Source organism: Canis lupus, chromosome 11, assembly GCF_048164855.1.
Source record: "Canis lupus baileyi chromosome 11, mCanLup2.hap1, whole genome shotgun sequence".
Lineage (NCBI taxonomy): Eukaryota > Metazoa > Chordata > Mammalia > Carnivora > Canidae > Canis > Canis lupus.
Genome location: NC_132848.1, coordinates 67274906 through 67288217, shown reverse-complemented (window position 1 = coordinate 67288217; position 13312 = coordinate 67274906).

Here is a 13312-nt window from a genome sequence, read left to right as displayed (position 1 = left end):
GTGCACATCAAAAGTATCCCCCCCCCGGGGCGCACCAGCGACAGAGGCAGGGTCTACTGACTCACCAGGCGTAATAAGTACGGTACCTGCTGTGACACTTGTAGGGACCCATGAAAATGCATTAATTTCGCTCACAAATCAATCGGTCATTAAATAAATATCTTTTAAAAAATACATAAGATGGTCATCTTTATACCAACTCAGTTATAAAACATAATTTCTCACATTTTATGTGGGTGGAAGGGGCTACAAAAGGAAGAGTGCTTGGGACCCCCAAACAACCATGCTGCAGCCCTGGAGAAAGGATTTCATAATCGGCATCAATCTGTGTTACCACGCGCCTCTGGGAGATGAGTGTGGACAATGGCACTGCCACCGCTTGTAAATGCCCTTTCCTTTATGAGTGTGTCCAATCTTCCCTAGTTACAACCAAGTGGCTCTGTCTTTCCCTCTTTGAGTTCCCATCAGGGCAGCATAACTGCTAGAGGGAAGGGCCCCGGATCAAAGCAGCGCACACGGATACAGCAGAGTCGTCTAGCTTGCTTCTCGTGGTTGCGTTTTCCCTTCAGCCTCTGATTCTGAGGAGTCCAGCAGGTTCCAGGAAAGCCTGTTCCTTACCGAACTCCAGGGTGCCCCACAGCACCTGCGCTACGCCCATCTGCCCTGGCCACAGCGATCATCACTCCACAATCATCATTCCAACCCAGCTGGGGTGAGTCTTAGAACTTCTGCCAGAAATTATAGGATGCAAACATTCTGCCCTGGAAGGCCTGGTGTGCAAAGGTGAGTCTGAGTTCCTACAGAATTTGCCACCATGATCAAAGCCAAAGGAAACCTCAGAAAAGCTGAGCCAGAGCCTTGATCAACCACACCTGAGGCCTACCACTAGCCTTTTTTGTTACTTACATAAGCCTATAAATTCCCTTTTACTGTTAAAGCCAGTTTGGATTGGGTTTTCTGCTACTTTCAACCAACCTTACGGAAACTAAATGTACCGTTATCACTCCCACTTCATAAATTGGGAAAAGAGGGGTAAGTCACAGTCCAGATTAATCTTTTTTTTTAAGTCCAGATTAATCTTAACATGTGCTTTGCGTTGATATCAAATGCTGTGTTTTCACAGACTTCACAGATTTTATCTGCGGCTCCCGAAGCATGTGTTACCTTGTAAACGCTGGAAGTATGAGCAGATGTAAGCAGAAAGGAATCGCTCTTGTAAGGCTTTCATCCTACTCTTTTGTCCTTCTGTCGTGCTTTCAAGAGCTACCCCACTCTGGGAATGCACCCCCCATCACCCACATACCTAAAGAATTGGAAGACCACGATTTGAAAGGGGCACCCTTGCTGTGTCCCATGTGGCCCACCCACTCTTGGCTGCCAACCCCACTGCCTTTTCACCATTGACACCATCGACACCCTCACCTCTTTTCCTTTCCGTCTCTCTCAGCCTGCCTCTGAGTCTGTTCTTTGGCTCAGCACACCTGGACAATGGTACCTCTTGTGGTTTGACCCGATCTCCCCTTCGCACGCATGGTCTTCTCAGGTAGACCACCCAACCGCTACCATGGCTCACGGTCAAGTAATGGATTTGTGTGATAGCCTCCCTTTTTTTCTACAAAAGACTTTTTCAGACCCTCACAGCATATGGACAACAAACACGGGAAGGAAATGGAGATAATGGATGTGGACAAGCCCTTTGAAAATAGACCGAGAAAGAGAAAATGGAGATCGGGTGTCCTCGGAGGGTAGAAGATGCTTGTGGTATCCCAGTGTCCACCTTCCCTTCTTCTACAGCAATACAGCCTCTGTGGGTAGGTGGGTACCAGAATAATGACTCCATTTCCCAGGCTGCCTTGCAGGTAGGTGTGGCCATGTCACTAAATTCTGGCCTGGTTAGGGCAGCCGGGATGGCTCAGCGGTTTATCGCCGCCTTCAGCCCAGGGCGTGATCCTAGAGACCCGGGATCGAGTCCCACCTCGGGCTCCCTGCATGGAGCCTGCTTCTCCTTCTGCCTGTGTCTCTGCCTCTGTGTGTGTGTGTGTGTGTCTCTATGAATAAATAAATAAAATCTTAAAAAAAAAATTCTGGCCCGGTTGGATGGGAGTGGAAGGTGTGCCCTTCTAAGGAAGTGCTTCCGGTCCTCCCTGTTGCTCTTCCCCCATTCTGCTGACAGGAATGTGAGCTCTCAGAGGCCTTGCAGACAAGGGCCACACCCTGGGAATGGTGGAGCAAGGAGACCTACGAGGCTGAGATCCCTGACACCACAGTGCCCGCCACCCTGCCAGCCCTGGGCTACCTAGGCCTAGATGCTGATGTGAGACACAAGTAAACTTTCATCTTTTAAGCTTCTCTTATAGTGGTTTTTTTTTTTTTTAAAGATTTTCTTTATCTATTCATGAGAGACCCAGAGAGAGAGGCAGAGACACAGGCAGAGGGAGAAGCAGGCTCCCTGTGGGGAGCCCGATGCGGGACTCGATCCCAGGACCCTGGGGTCATGCCCTGAGCCAGAGGCAGATGCTCCACCACTGAGCCACCCATGTGCCCCTTATTGTGGGTTATTTTTTATTTATTTATTTATTTTTTTTATTGTGGGTTTTTATAGCAGTCAAATCTACTTCCTAACAACACAGATGGAAAGAAGGTGGGTTTTTTTTGTTTTGTTTTTTACTTTTTTTTTTTTTTTAATGAATTTTGAACATGTTCCAGGGGCAGTTGGAAGAAGCCAGGAGAATGAGGTTGAAAACAGTGATCCAGGATGATGGTTAAGTGCAAGGGGCCTGAGAAGGCAGGAGGCAAGGGGGTCCAGAGCCCAGCTGGAGGGGCTGAGCTGGCCCTGGTGGTGGGAGGGACACCCTCCCCTTGGAAAAGGAAGTGGTACAGAGAGGATCCAGAGCAGGGGCTTGAAACTGGGCAGCAGAGGGTTGAGGTGGTTCCTTCCCAACGGCTTGTATTTTCCCAGTGAGGCAGGCGGGAAGGTATTCTTTGGAAAGAGAAACAAGACAGTAGGGCCGAGAGTTTATGTGAGTGTTCAGCGGTCGGGGAGTGGGCTGCACAACCTGTGCACGGCCAGCTGTGTCGTGCAAAAGCACAGGAGCTAAACACCAGATGCTGACGATTCAACTCGCTCTGCCCAGTACCACCCAAGGCCATCTCTGAAGGCGGTTGGAGGATAGCGTTTTCTCTATGATTTATATTCTTAAAAATAAGAACACAAAACAGGTTGACAGCTTTATCCAGGGTAACCAGTTTATCCAAAAGTTTCAAGCCAAAGCGTATTCATTACCTGTGGTTATTAAATTACAATTTGGTCCAAATTAAATAAAGGCCCATTTTGATTAAAATCCTGAGGTAACAAACCCAAATAAAACAGGTGTGGCCATTCCAGACCCCATGCTAAGCTGTTCACGTGACTGTCTTCACACTCGTGGATATTGTGCCTCGTGGCCAAGTGAACATTACCAGAACACAGCTTTTGACACGTTACTCTCCTGCTCCCATAGCATGGAGACCGGACTTTGTGGTCTGGCATTCAAGGATCCCCCAACCCCACCCCAATAATCTAGGCAGGCTATTCCAGTTAGGTTCAGACTCAGCTAAGTGTGATAGAAAACCTAAAATAACCATGACATAAACAAGTTTATGGATGGAGGTTTTTCCCTAGTCCCTGAACGAGGGTCACAGATTGGCCGTCCAGGGATGCTATGGCAGCTCCACATAGTTATAAGAGCTACAGGTTTGTGACTACATCATTTCTAAAGTGTGATTTTTACCCTCGTGGTCTCGTTTGATGGCTAGAGAACCAGCCATCACATACCTCTTCCAGGTATCAGGATAGAAGAAGGAGAAAAGAAGGGTCAAAGGAGAACTAATTCTATTTTAGGGGCTTTCCCTGAAGTTTCTATAAAACGCTTCTGCTTATCTGCTTATATCTCATTGACCAAAACCAAGTCATATGATCACAAATAGTTGAAAGGGAGACTGGCACCAGTATGCATTTTTCTGGGAAGTCTTTAACGAAAGAATAAGGCAGGACAAATATAGGGAGAGGCAGCATGTGGCACTTTCTGGCTTCCTGGGGAACTCTCTATACCTGCCTGGTCTGGTCCTGACTCCTAGACATGATCCATGCTGGGGATCCCTCCTCCAGTCTTCTGGGAGAATCCCAAAGCCTCCCTCAAGGCCCTGAGCCAAACGCAGAGGCTCAACTGCTGAGCCACCCAGGCGTCCCTCGTATGTGGAATTTAAGGAATTAAACAAATGAAAAAAAAAGAGACAAAAAAATGAGAGTCTTTTAAAAATGTTACTTATTTATTTGTTTGCTTGTTTATTTATTCCTGTCATCTCTACACCCAAGGTAGGGCTCCAACTCACGACCGTGGGCTCAAGCGTCCCTCTTCCAACTACGGAGAACAAGTTGGTGGTTGCTAGAGGGGAGGTGGAAGATGGTGAAAAACAAAAGACAAAGGGGACTGTATTTGTAGCCTGAAGGAGTCACACATCATGCCCGTACAGAGAGAGGGCCACCGCTGGGTCTGTCCCCAGAACGGGACACAGCACTTGGAAGAGATGCTGTTTGTGCTGGGCTGCCGGCCCGATCGCCTGTTGTCTCCCAGAACTTCTCCCGCTCCGCTTACGGCCTGGCTCCTGGGCCTTGTGGTCCCAGCAGCTTCGGGGCAGGGAGCAAAGAGCAGCTCCAGAAGCCAAAAACCGTCAGCCCCGAAGCCGTCACTAGGTCTCCAACCCACGGAATCATTGTCAAGGTAATGAAATGGCCGTTAATGCAACCGGCTGGCTAGTTCCCCTCACCCCGGGACGTGGTTTTTCTGTGGCTTCTTGTCATTTTCCTGGCAGGAGAGTCCACTTCTCTGTAATCAGATTGCAGAGGTCACAGGGGCTCTTCTGAAACAGGAAGCAAGTGCTTTGCAGCATTCATTCCATTTGTTGCACATTTTAGCGGCTTAAGCACTTAGGGTTGGGATTTTAAAAATATTTATCCTTCGGGCCAGAGGAGTATCTTAATAAAGCTAAGTTCTTTGTATAAAGCCTCTTCAAACCCTGACTAATTAATCCCCAGAGAAGCAGCACGTGGCTCTCGGTTTCTGGCAGCCCCTTGTGCCACGGGGGCCAGCGGGGAGAGAGCCGCTTCCTTGGGCGGAACCAGGCCGCAGATGTGTTTCGTCGTCGGGGGCATTTCACCCGAAAAAGCAGACTCCTCACTCCTTTCGGGCAAACAGGCAACGTGGCACCAGTGGGCTCGGACGCTCGGAGCCGCTGGGGCCTGCCGAGGGTCAGGGGTCAGGCCCTGCTCTGCCGAAGCCCGGGCGGCCCACTGTCGGGCCGCGTCCGCTGCGCCTGCCGTCTAACCTGCCTGGCCCTGATTTAAATTAGCTCCCTCTTTCTCCCGAAGCTTCTCTTACAACCACCCCGGCAGACCCCAAGATCGGGGGCACATCTGCTGCATTTGCGCCCCGGGGCCGCCGTTAGGCCTGGGTTCCCAGTAAACCCTGCCTGGGAGGAGGTGCCCATCGTGTGCGGTGCGTGCCTGGGCCGCTGCTGGGCACCGAGGAGCCCAGTGTCGTTGTGAGACCCACGTCCCGGCGGGAGCGTGCGTGCCTGCCCCGGGGAAAGGCCAGCCCGGCCACGGACTGCTCGTGGGAACCCGCCTCTCTCAGGCACGGCCCCCGTCTCCCGTCAGCGGCACGTCCATCCTGTGCATTAAGGAGCACCTGGAGTTTGACTCCGTTTCCCTTCCATCCCCCTGGCTGCCTGAGGAGGGAGGTGGGGTGACTTCTTCTCCGTCTCCACCCACTCTTGCCCCCAGCAGGCGGACCAGGCCCCAGCCCACGGGAGGAAGGCAAAGTCCCAGGCGGGGCCCGCATGTTCAGACACCGGGATCCTCTGGATGGCACGTGGGGAAAAGGGGGCTCTTGGGCTCCCTGGTGTTGCTCAGAGATCCCCCAAGCTGGTGTCGCCGTGGAATCTGGTTCACCTCCCACTTCCTCTCTGCCCCCTACCACCCAGGCCGTATTGCGTAGGATTTCAGATGTTGCCACAATGGCTGCCCTGGAGAATTTTCTTTGTCCAGGAGAAATGCTGACTGACACCCCACTTGCTCTGCCCAGGCCACCTCCTCCTTCTCAGCCAGGCGTGAGTCTGACCCTGGGCCGCAGAGGCCCCCACTCGCCAGAGCCCACATCAGGCTCTCAGGCAGCCACGGAAGCCCCGACTCTCTGAGCTCAAGGGGAAGGAGGTGACCACCCCCATATGATCTTGCCTCCTCCCACTCTAGACTTACAGCACAACCTTCTCCCAAGGAACCTTCCAGAGGAATTCCAAAGGTCTTGAAACCTGAGTTCTGCGTGTGAAGAGCTCTTAAACTCGCTTTCGGATATCTCTTTAACCAAAATTGTGGAAAACAAAGCAGAAAGAGCCCATTTAGCATCTTCTAGTAAATAATAGGTGCCCTTAGAGGGATACAGCGAAACACTCGTACGGGAGTTTAAAGGAGCAGACGATTTCTTCCATCTAGGGAAAGAACCAAGGGAGACTGCCTGGAGGAGACGGCCTTTGAAGCAGGCCTTGGATGTGTGGCGGTCAGGAATGAAGATACCTTAGGCAGAGAAACCAGCAGAGAGAAGGCACAGGGGCAGGGACTGTGCCATAACTACGGTGTCTTAGGGACATTTCCATTGCTAGGAACAGAGACTACGTGACTTCAGAAAAGCACAGAAAGGATTCCTCTGAATACTCTAGAAGAGTCACTCTCACAGTAGGGCTCCCGAATGCAGAGTCCGCATTGCCTGGGAGCTCGTTAGAAATGCCGATTCTCAAAAAAAAAAAAAAAGAAAAGAAAAAAGAAAAGAAATGCCGATTCTCAGACCCTCTGAGGCAGGAGAGAAACTCCAGGGATGGGTGTGCATTCTGTGACTTAACAGCCCCCCGGGTAATCCTCATCCACGGGAAGTTTGAGAACCCCTGAGATGGAGCATTTCTGGAAGGATACACAAAGAGCTGATAAGAGATGTTCCCTCTAGGGAAAATAATGGGGCGCTGGAGCCCAAAGGAGGGGGAGCGGGAGGTTTTTATAACCGGGTACCACATGCATATATCACCAATTCAAAAAAAAAAAAAAGACACAATAAAGTAACAGGTGTCATCTGTTTTCTTCCCCTCATCAGCTTTCCTCCTGCTGGGTCCCTGCTGGGTCCCTGCGCTCCTCAAACTGCCTTTCTCTGCTGGGCGGCCCAGCCTTCTTTTTTCGCTCCCGGCCTTCTCTTGTGTGGCCTTTATCACTACACCTGCTAAGGGTCCTAAGGAGGGTTGACGGCGAGCGCAGAGGAGCTGAGCTCCTGCTAACCACCCACGGTCCTGTCCTAGGCTGGGAGGTCCAGGCCAGCTCCCAGGGGAGGCGACAGGAGAGGCAGGGCCACGGACTGTCTCCTGCAGGCCTGGCGCAGGGAGCCCAGCCGTGCTTTACCGCAAAGGGCAAAGCCCACGGTAGCTATTCTCATGGTTAAAGGATAAATTTAGCCACGATGAGATTCCACTTCTCACCTTCAGAATGGCTGGGAGGAAAAGCAATGGGCGACAGCAAGTGTGGGCCACGATGTGGAGCAATCAGAAGCCTCACGCCCTGCCGGTGGGAATGCAGAAGGCCGCCGCCACCGCCATGGAGCCCGTGGTGGTTCCTCATAAGGTTGAAACATGGGGTTACCACATGACCCAGCACTTCCACCCCTAAGTGTATACCCGAGAGCACTGAAAACCTATGTTCACCCAAAAACGTGTCCAGGAATGTTCCTAGCAGCATTATTCATAATGAGCCCAAACCTGGAAACAACCCAAATGTCCATCGGTTGATGGGTGGACAACAAAATGTGGTCTGTCCGCACAACGGCATATTATTCGGCCATAAAAAGGCATGAAGCTCTGACACATGCTCTAACACGGGTGAGCCTGACGATATTTGAAGCAAAAAGAAGATAAGTCACAGAAGACCACATACTGTGCGAGCCCGCTCACGTGCAATGAGCAGAAGAGGCGAACCTACAGTGGGACTGGGACAGGTGGATGAGTGCTCGCCAGGGGCTGGGGGTGGAAGGAGGGAGCGGCTGCCAACGGGGGCGGGGGCCCTTTCGGGGGCCATGAAAACATTCTGGAGTCAGGTAGTGGCGATGGCTGCACAGCGTTTTGAAAACACACACACACACACACACACACCCTGAATTATACACTTTAAAGTGGTAATTTCATGTTATAAGAATTATATCGCAATAAAAAATCATTTTTTAAAAAAAGAACTGATTTAATTCTCCACCTACACGCCTGTAGGATAATAAAAATGGAATTGGCTGCCCATCAAATGGACAACACTGACGCGGACAGACCCTCCTGGCAGGGGCGGTACAGAAGCTGAGCTTTTAAAATTCACATGCGGGGTGATCGACAAGGACCTCATGAAAGTGTGTTTGTTTCCATTTCTTTACCTCCAGCCACTTGCCATATTTTGATAATGTTCTAAATTACAGGACCCAGAACTGGTCTTTAATTACAGAGTGCTTTAATAGGGCTTGCTGGCAAATACCATAGAATTAGGGGGCCACTAAGGAAATACAGCATCGTTTTTATCTGCTCTCTGGTGGCAGCTTTTAAAATGCAATGAGTGCCATGCAAGATATTTATTTAGGATTTTATCTCATGTGTCACCCCATCTCCAAACGAGTGTTGTACTCCTAGCTGCTTTTTACTCTTTTATGCAAGGATTTTCTCATTTTCCATGCGCTCTTTTCTTCCCTCTTAGGCTCCAGGGAGCCAGAGCCTCAGCGGCTTGGGGGTCGGATTAAAGGAAGTGAGCATCTCAAAGATTTTCACCCAGCCCACTCCCTGCTCTTCCCCAGCATGGAGGGGAGGAGGCATGGACCCTAGGAATCCGGCTAAATCCTTGCTGGGTACCCAGCCATTCCCTACAGGGAACCCGTGCAGCCTCTGGGTGAGGCGGGTCACATCCTGCACAGCCCCCTCCCCTTGGGCCCAGCTCTAAGCACACACCCTGTGCTGACCTCTCCCTCCTCTCAAGGGGGGGCCAGGCTTCACCTCCAACGCCCAGCCATGTGTCACATCCTCTGGAAAGCCCTCTCGACCCACCTTCCCCCCCACAAAAGAGACTCTATTCCTCTTGGGACCCCTTTGGGCATATTCACCAACACTCGCCCTGGTCCACTGCTTGGCAATCAGCAGTGTGCGGACGTCCTCCCCTCTGCTGGGAACCCGCCTCCAGGGCTCAGCGATGAGGTCACCTCCGTCCGTAAGCCCTGGCACCACTGCTGCACACGGGAGACACCCAACAAATATTTGCTGATGGAATCATTTCAGGTCTTTGCTCTGCAAGAGAGCCATCAGCGACTCCGTGTCTCTTAAACCTGCGGTCCTCCTGCAGACGCTGCGGACTTACCTGGCCTATGGCTTGTGGCTAGCCTGCCCCCCAGCAAGCAAGTCTTTGATTCCCGTTTCCCAAGGTGCCCAACGATGAGGGCTGCAGCGGACGAGACGGAGAACACGACAGCATGGGCCTGAGAGTCCACGTCCCCAGGGCAGTCTAGGGCAGGGGCTGTTTCTGGGGAAACCAAAGAAGGACGGGGTGTTATGCCAGCCATGACTTGACAGAGCAAATGAGACCACTCTTAGAAATGGGAGCCCACGGGAAAACTAACCACTCAGGAAACGACAGATGTTGGCGAGGTTGCGGAGAAGGGGGACCCCCTTGCACTGTGGGTGGGAATGCAAGCTGGTGCAGCCACTCTGGAAAACAATGTGGAGGTTCCTCAAAAAGTAAAAATAGAGCTACCCTATGACCCGGCAATCGCACTACTAGGTATTTATTCAAAGGATAAAAACATAGTCATTCAAAGGGGCACCTGCACCTCAATGTTTATAGGAACAAGGCCCACAAGAGCCAAACTATATATAGAGAGAGCCCAGATGGCCATGAACAGATGAATGGATAAAGGATGTGGTACAAGGGAATACTACTCAGCCATCAGAAGAATGAAATATTGGGACACGTGGTGGCTCGGTCAGTTAGGTGTCTGCCTTTGGCTCCAGTCATGATCTTGGGGTCCTGAGATCAAACCCAGCATCAGGCTCCCTGCTCAACAGGGACTCTGCTTCTCCCTCTCCCTCTGTCCCTCCCCTGCTCATGGGGGTGCACATGCACACACACACACACACACACACACTCTCTCTCTCTCTCTTTCAAATGAATAAAATTTCTAAAGAAAAAAGAGAAAGCAGTCTTGCCATTTGCAATGATGAGGATGGAACTAGAGGGTATTAGGCTAAGTGAAATGAGTCAGAGAAAGACAAACACCATATGATTTCACTCATAGGTGGAATTTAAGAAACAAAATAGATGAACATAGGGGAAGGGGAAGGAAAAATAAAATAAGATGAAAATTGAGAGGAAGGCAAACCGTAAGGGACGCTGAACTCTAGGAAACAGGGTGGCCGGAGGGGAGGCGGGTGGGGGGATGGGGTACCTGGGTGATGGGCATCAAGGAGGGCACGTGATGTGATGAGCACTGGGTGTTATATGCGTCTGATGAATCACCAAATTCTACCTCTGAGACTAATACAAAAATGTATGATAGAGACATACTATAAAAAAAAATGGGGGAGCCCGTGGGGCAGAAAAGTCTACGGGAAACAAAACCTCTTCCCTGCTACCAATTTAGTAGAAATGGGGTTAAGGGTGGTTCTTTTAGGCAGCCGTTGACTCGGGAATGTCTGTGTCTGCGTGTTTGGGGGGGTCTGTCAGTGTGATTTCATTGTGCTCTCACGGGGAAGGGAGCCCCCATCTGATATTTGGGGGTCCAGTCAGCTCGTGCGTTCACTTAGTAAATGGACATCGCTGTGATGACGGCGACGAAGATGATGAAGCAGCGGTGCTGGTGACCACGCACACTGGCGTGTCGGCTCCCCACCCCGTTCAGTAGCCTTGGTGCTGGGCTGGCCCCCCCCAGTCCTCTGTACTGAGGGAGCCTCCAGGAAACCCCCCTGTTGCTGGAAGGCTGCTGTTGGGGACATTGCCTAGCACCGTGTGTGACAAGAGAAGCCACGAGGAAGCTGTGTGTCCGCATATGTGCAGGGGACAACTGATCGACTCCGGGGCACAGTTCTCTAAAGGCAGAGCAGCCCAAGGACACGGCCACCCAGGATGCCTCTCTCTTTTGGGGTGACCCCAGCAGGCTAGCCCCGCCCTCTGCACAGGCTCGCCCGGGCCTGCCTTCTGCGTGGCATCAGCAGGCTGACGCTGTGGTCCCCGGACAGTCGGCCAGGCCAGCCCCAGGCCTGGAGGAAGCCAGCAGCCTCCGGGCAGTGGCCCCGCTGGGGTGTCACCGGCTGGGGTTTCTCTGATCGCGGGGCCAAGAGTGGAGACGCTGCTGAGGGCCCGGACCTGGCTACGGATCCAGGCCGCTTAGCCAGAAGCCACGGACGTGTTACGTAACTTGAAGGGAAGCTGGGCGAGGAATTAAAATCCAGCTTCCTAGAGCGCTCCGCCTTGGAGCTGGGGGCCCAGGTCCCCCAAAGTAGGACTGTACTACCTGCCATTTCTCATCTGAACCTTCGTGGCCCATATATTCCTTGGGAACGTCATGGGGATGAAGTACTTGGGTTCAAATCTCATTTCCTAGCTGATTGTACGGCCTGTGAGGAGTTACTCACCCCTCCGTGCCTCAGTTTCCTCATCCGTAAAGAGGAAATGAGGCCATGGTGCTCATGCGTTTACGCAGGCAAAGCACTTTTTCAACCGCACTTGGTTGGTGGCTAGCACGAAGCTCATGCTGGCCGTGGCTCCTCCGACCGGGGTCCAGTTTCTCCAGCAACCAGACCCCATCAGCGTTCAATCTTCTCTTCCCCAGCAGCAACCCTGTCGTGGGGGGTAGCGCCCCGATCCATTGGCTGAGCAAGCCACAAACCGAGAGGTCCCCTTTGACCCCTCCCTCCTCTCCCTCCAAACCCTCACCAAGGCTTGTCAACCTTACTGACTCCTGCCAAAGTGACCCAACTTCCTTCAAATCTCCCAGCTCCCTCCTCTCTTTTGTAACCTCTCACCAGGAGCAGCACAGCAGGGCCGCAGCTGCAACCACTCCAGCTCCCTACTGACCCGTTTCGGCCCTGCCACCAAAGAGACGCTTTGAGGGGCGGATCTGACTGAGTCACCCTGTCCCTGGGCTCTCCCTGTTGAAACCTCATGACCTTCCACTCTTCTTGGGGTTAAAACCGAAATCCTAACACCAAGCAGACTGTGCCTATTAGGACGCTTTGGGCCCCAAGGGTCAGAAAGCCCTACCAAAATTGGCTTAAAATAAAAGGTGGTTTATTAGTTCTTTCAGAGGTAACTGGAGTAGATCAGGCTTCAGGCATTGCATGATCCGGGCTTTAGCCCCCAAATTCTGCTATCCTCTCAGCTCTGCGTTCCTTCCTAGCTATCAGCTGTATCCACAGCCCAGCATCCTCTCGATCGTCCTCAAGTGGGACACTTCTAGAGAAAAACAAAACCAAACCGTGCCCAGCCATGAAATAAAATTCATTCCCTTCAGCCTGAGCCAACTGAGACCATGTGCCCATTCCCAGCCAAACCATTCCTAGTGTACGCCATGCACCGAGTCGTTCCATTTCCTGCCCCTGGTGGGAAATGAGTCCTTTACTACAAACACACATCGAAACCACGTTAAAAGATACCATTGGTTTTCTTCTAATAATGCTCAACTCTAAAAAAATATGAGAACTAACCATCATCCTTAAAGCTCCCCACTACCCTTGATGATGGATCTGGGACGAGAGGTGCCATGGGAATGACACGGAATGGATAGGGGAGGCAGGCAGGAGGCAAGGGGCTTGGTGGCGGACTCAGAGATGGACTTGAGATGGCGGAATGGAACAGGTAAGAAAATGCTGCCGTAGTGTCTTCCGTGCCCTGGTGGGTTCTCAATCTTCTCTTTGTTCTCTTTCTGAAAATGGACTTTGCCACCAAAGAAACTGAAAACAAGGACTTAATGACTATTTGTACACCCATGTTCATAGTAGCATTATTCGCAGTAGCCAAAAGGGGGCAACAACCCAAATGTCCACTGATGGACAAACGGATAAACAGAATGTAACATATACCCACAAGGGAATCTGATTCAGCCCTAAGAGGGAATGACTTTCTGACACATGCTTCCACATGGATGAGCCTTAACGATATTCTAAGTGAAAGAAGCCAGACGCAAAAGAAGAAACAGCTTATGATTCCATTTACGTAAGACTCCTA